This window comes from Accipiter gentilis, chromosome 2 (genome assembly GCF_929443795.1).
Source record: "Accipiter gentilis chromosome 2, bAccGen1.1, whole genome shotgun sequence".
Classification (NCBI taxonomy): domain Eukaryota; kingdom Metazoa; phylum Chordata; class Aves; order Accipitriformes; family Accipitridae; genus Astur; species Astur gentilis.
In genome coordinates, this window is record NC_064881.1 from 46,466,627 (window position 1) to 46,473,084 (window position 6,458).

The window sequence follows — 6,458 nt, forward strand, 5'->3', positions numbered from 1 at the left end:
CAACCACAACAGCAGCATTAAGGGATTTTGAACAGATACGCCGGTTGGAAACAAGCAGCCATGGAAGAGGGAGAGCTGAAGGCATCACGGATGGGGAACAGTGGTTATTACACTGCTGTAAAGGAGTTTTGTGGGGACATTAGACACAAATCTATAGGAAACAAGCCTCATTAGCTCTACCACTTGTGCAACTGCTCCTCTGTCCTGTGACATTGAAAGAGGAAGAGCAACCAGTGAACTTGACTTGCAGTTTGTGATGCATTAGAGATCCTTTGTTTTAACGGATGTTTACAAGAAGATTAGCCCTAGGACTAGGGCAATAGACTAGCCTTTAGATTCAATTCCCTGGCTTTGTGTGCCCTTGGGAAAATGATGTATCTTTGCAAAAGTACTTTTGTGGCTACTGTTTAAATACATTGAGGATCTGGATCCTCAAAGGCTTTCATGGATCCAGCCCTTTGCTTCACTCTTCCTCTGTTCTTCAGAGCCAGAACAACAAGGCCTTACTGTTCATTGCCTCTGTTGAGAGTGAAAACTCCTCCTGCAGGAACTGATGCTTACTGTACGTTTGTACAGTGCCTTATACAATGGGCCCAGGTCTCTGCTGGGACCTGAAAGCAGAACCATCATCCAAAAAGCAACAATAATAGCATTGAGGACATATCAGGATCCAAGCTGATGTTAGACCCCTCTGGTGCAGCGGTCCAGGGAAAGGCTTGATAAAGGATGGGAGTGACAATTTTGCAATCCAGGGTAAGCCAAGAGAGTTTGACACACGTCCTGCTCATGACCATCATCCTGTTGGCCTCGTAGGCTGGGAAAAGAAAGGAGGATGGGATTTTGAGGGTCAGCTCACGCTGATATGAATGGCAAGACTCCAGCTAGCTCCAGTGACCATAGCCATTAGACTTCTGTAGGGGCTTTACCAGACTCCAGATGGTCGCTCAAGCTGCCATCTGTGGGAGCCCCAGAAAGCAGGTTATCCACTCGCTGAAGAAGCAAGCGGGTAACTTACAATGATGCCTTTGCATGGAGCGTTGACTATAATTTAAAACACCATTTCGGTGTGTGTGCAACTGGAAACAGAGTGTAGTGCAGTTGCTTTATTTTTGATGTGCTCACTGGGATTGTGCTGTGTATATGTAATACTCCAGGAAGACCACAATATTCAGAAACACTGTGTCATCTTGTAAATTAAACCCTGAGATTTTTTCCTCCCATTTTTTTGAAGGAATTTTAAGACAAGCAGTTTATTAAACTGATGGAGACAGAGTTCTCTCATTAACTACAGGCACATATCCACACACATACCTTTTCAAACCGTGACTTTCCAATTTAAAGAGTTCTACAGAGTTATTTCTGTAAGCTTCATATGCTGAAATACATGAAAAATTAATGGGAAAAACAGATTGGTTTGGCAGTGTCAGATTGAGTTACTCCAGCTATGTAACATGTATTACTTGTTCATACAGCATCATGGTGAGGTTTTATAGGTGGCATGCTGCTGCTGCAGTTTAAAGATATTGAATAACCTCATAAGTGGTAAATGATTAATGGATCTATGACTGACACCTCATTTGGAAGATTAAGCAAACAAAAGAAGGTGAAATATGTTTGCCACTGACATTTCTTTTCCTTTTCCAATCTCCTCTCCTGGCCAATGTCCAAGTGTGCGTTTGCAATTTGTGGCAAAGCCCTGAACGGGAGGACACATAAAAATAAATAACCAGTAATGTGGTAAAAAGGGATGCTCTGAGAGCATTTCCTTCAGTTTTGTCAGCTTGGGGAAGCTGGGTGCTCCCTGACTCACATGTCCTTGTTTGCTGGTCTGTTTCTGGTGCTACATTTGTGTTTGGTTTTTATTTTCTGGGCACTCTTGCTGGACTTGGGATAGCTTGTCTAGAGTCTTTGAGCAACGTGTTAGACTCAACCTGCATAAGCATGTCTTCTTTATCTGCTCTCTTGAGGTTGCAGGAGTAACCTGTTTGCAGCAGCCATACAGACAGAAATAGTTCAAACAAGGTTATTAAAGACATGGGGAAAAGCATTTAAATTAAAGAATCATTTTTCTATATCCCTGCATTTACATATCCTCAGAGATAACCCCAGTAAGGATTCTACCGTTTAATTCTAGAAAAAAATTACTTGTAGAGTTTTCCCACAAATCAAGTTTGCCTTCCAGCCTGAAGTAGCTTACCTGTCTCAGTAAGAATTTAAACACTTTGAGTCGCCTCCTGTCCTGAACAGTGATGGGTCTGTGTTGCGCTTGCTTATAGCTACCGGGACATTACTCAAGAAAGCACCATTTCCCCAGCCTTGTCCTTCAGCGTGCCTTTTTTTTTTTTTTTTTTTTTGCTGGGAAGGGAAGTCCTCTGCATTTTTAAGCGCTTTCCAGCCAACTGTGCCTCTGGCGACAGCTTTCAGCAAAGGCAGCACATTTCCCTGCTGCCTCTGCAGGCACCAGAAGTCCTGTCTGGCCTCTGTGTCTTCTGCTTGCACATGTGGGAGCTGCCAAGCACACCATCTTGCATGAAGGGCTTCCTGGCTGCTTTCTCAGCCACTGCATTTGGACCAGTCTGGGAAACCCATCATCTCCTAAGTATTTTGCACATTCCAGATGACGTGCTGACCCTGTGCTAGGCTCTACTTCTGTAAGATGAATGAGTGGTAGGGAGGGAATCGCACCAGGGTCAAATTTAACATTGGCAGCTGGTGGTAAAGAATTAAGATTTTATTTTTTTTTAATTTGGTCACTGGTTATCATTAAAACCAAATGAAAACACACTGCAATCAGTCAATAAATGACAATTTCCCAGCTGGAGAGATTCAAGTGTAGGCCTGAGGTAAGGCAAGGGGGTCTGCCTGCATACATCTCGCCGGTGAGCGAGGGGCCGGGTGGCACCTCCGCTTGGGGCAGGCTCGCCAAGCTCTACGAGCAGGTTGGCCATGAGCCATGCTGAAGCCAGGTCTTGCCACATGGGGTGAAACCACATCTCGGCAGCCCCATCGTCCCTGCCCATCTTGCTGCGTGCAGGCTCCCGAGCCTCGCGGGGACCCGTGCACACGTATGCACGTACACATGCACGCACGCGCGCACGGAACCAGGGGCTTAAAGTCCGGGCTGGTGGGAGCTCTCGCTCTTCTCCGAGTGCCGTCGCTCGTGCAGGCTTTGCCCGGAGCTGCCCTAGCCCTCCCTGAGTGTGACCGCCCAGCAAACAGCCCTTCCCGCCCCCAGCCCCCTTCGCGCACTGACCTTGACCTGAATACCATAATCCACTTCAGCCATAAGCAATTGCAGAGAGTGACGGGTCACCCGAGGATATTTTTTCCAGCTCTGCTGCAGGTCACAGCTCACCGTAGTGGTGCTGCTTGGCAAGGAAGAGCTGCCTGCTACCCCTTTTCCTTTTTCCTAACCCTTGGGATCTTCCAGAGATGCCCAGTGATGTCTGCATCCAGTGTCTGATGTACATCCCACAGCCACTGGTGCCAAAAATATGCAGGGTGTATGGGGTGGGGGGCTGCCTTTTTAATTACATCCAAATAACAACTCTCCTCCAGTCCCCAGGAGGTGCTGGGTGAGCAAACGATCCCCATGCTGAATTGCAGGGAACAGGCATTGAACTGTTTGGCAGTTGCAATCAGAAGCCTCCCCCCCCGCCCCCAACACTGGTCAGCAGCTGTGTTGTTTATAAAATGAATGGAGCCCTTAATGAAGCAACAGATAGAAACAGTGAGAGGCTGTGTTTGTCTGTTACAAAGGGCTGAGGGGGAAGGGTTGATCTCTTAAAATACCCTGACATCCTTTCTCTCAGTTATTTAAACATTAAGCGTAGCAGTGATCAGCTAGCAATGTAAAGCCTATATTTGGCTCAGTGGAAACACTAAATCCACACATCAAAACAGCTGTTCCTATATACAGACCAGGAGAGACTTTCAGTTCCAGTGGATGTGAAATAGTGCAAAATAGTGGGGGAAAAAAAAACCAAAAAAAAACCAGCAGACAGCATGGGGGAAGGGGGAGGACCAAGTTGCAAGCAGCACTTGTGAGACACTGCTCAATGCTTTGTGTTGGTTGAAACAACAGACCACGTTACCGGCACATCGAGGACTGGAACAGATACTCTGCCCAAGATGCAAAAACAGAGAGGAAGAGGATTCTAGCACTGAAGAGAAAAAATAAGCAGCTTTGCTATAAACTGTTTTCTCTCCAGCTCAGTCCATTGCTTGCAACACACGACATTAATCATAAACCCCCAAAACACATCTAGGTTAAAGTTTCCAGCTGTTTAGTCTCTAGAGACTTTTAAAGAGGAAAGCAGCATCCTTCAGCACAAAAGTCCTGCTGCGATGACATGGTATTGACACAACCTCTCCCACTCCTCCTCTGCAAGGACAGGGAGGGGGAAAGCCATCTTGAAGTTTAGCCAATTATTATACAGTAGATGTTGAGGCCCAGGCAGAGGTGGAAAGAACTCAGATTTCAGCAATGACATCCTTTCTACCAGTGGTTTTGAAGAACACCACTACAGCAAAGATTTGGTATTGAGATAACATTAATGCAAGCAGGAAGCTGCTTGGTCCACAGGAGTCCCTTCTCTCCTCTTCCACCCTTTATAACCACAAAAGCACTGTGAGCTGTGAACCCTTTATTTTCTGGAAACCTCCTGTTACCCAGTCTGAATTTCCTCTATGCCACAGGAGCTCCTTGCTCTGTGGTGGCCATTCATACCTTAAGAAAAAGGAGAAGCCCCAGCTCATCTTTTCTGGTTTAATGACACTACAGTATCCAGGCTAATTCTGCCAGGAATAACGCAGAACTCAGCATTTGCAAGCTCTAGGAAGGGGGTTTATAAAAATTTCTATTAAATCTGCGAGCCACTTATAGCTCTTCAGTTACAGCACAAGTTAAAGATACCAGGAGATCAGTACAGCAGGGAAAGAGGAGTCATAACTCCTCGTAAAAGGTAAGACAGCACTCCTCAGTAGTGTCCTCCAGCTTTTCTGTACAGGTACATACTGTTCCTTGCCAAATGAACACTTTTTGTTGCAAAGCTGACATTTATAGTGATCCTAGCAACTCCTCGCTGCTCAGAAGTGCTCGCAGATCCCTTTGTGCTGCAAGAAGGCTTGGATGCATTCCTCCCCGTTAAACAAAAATAAACTGCCTAGACTTGACAGGCACGCCATGGTGTCCTTGTGGAAGGAATGATTAGCCATTCCCAGAAAAACTCAGCGAAGAACATAACTTTGCCCTTCTTTTGTAAGATGAGTTGGCACAGGTTCTTCCCATTTTCACTGGCACAGGCTGTGGTTAACCAAATCAAGCCCTTTGCTGGTATCAGTCCAATCATGACTGCTGAATCATCACATCTAGCAGAGCCTTGGCTCAGACATGCCAAATATTTGCTTTTGCCTGTTCCTATCGCAGGATTTTGAGATACAGGAGGAAGGAGCAGTCCAAAATAGTTCCAGCAAAGCCACAAACCCACCTGTCCCTGAAAATGCCAGTATGTTAAACAAATCCCTGGGTAAGAGCACCACATCCTCACTAAGTTCCCAATGCAGAAAGCACAGCAGAGCCATTTTGGTGACTGTTATCTTCTAACCACCCCCCACACACACTGAACAGCATCAGTGCTCCCAGCCCCTCATAACACACAGAAGGGATCCCCCAAACCCCCAGAGGGATGCTTCCCCTTGAAGGGCAGATGCTGCTCAAGTTGCAAAAAGCCCCAATCTTTTAACAGGAAACCACTAAGATCAAGAGAAGCTTAAGGTGAAAAAGGGCATTTCTGCTTTAAGGATGGGAATAAAATAGTGTTTTAATATTTTCCTGCACCTTTAGATTCTTCTCCCTCTTGTTTTTGGGGAGTCCTTTTAAAACTAATTTGTGAAGGGTTAATCTTTTCTCTGTTTTTCTCAAGTTAGATGCTTGCAAGAGGTCCAAAAAGAACAGCTTTTAGAAACTCAAAGCGGCATCTGCAATTTCAGTCAAAAGGCCCAAATATCTCCAGAGATTGATGAGGAATATGCCACATCAATGGATTTACAGATCAGATTGAGAACAGAAAGGATGCAATGACCATGGCACCAACTCCCGTGAGGAAGTCAGTGTACAGACCACAGATCTATGCACTAGACAGTACTACATCTAGGGAGACAAAGAAAACTTCAAACAGCAAATAAATAGTACTCTATATTGAGGCTCGATTTTTATATATATTTGTCAGAGCAAAATTATCCTTTAGTACTGTGAATAGTCATTAACAATACTGAAGTGTGTTGTGTTTTCTTAGTATAAATAGTAGGCTGGAGTGGAAAAAAAACCACCTCTGAGCACAAAAGTAAGGAATGGCAGAGATAAGAGCAGAAGAAAAAAGTTTTCATTGATACAAAGGGGTGACAGGAATATACTCAGAAGGATTATTGTACTCCTGGTAAAACATTGACACCAGACA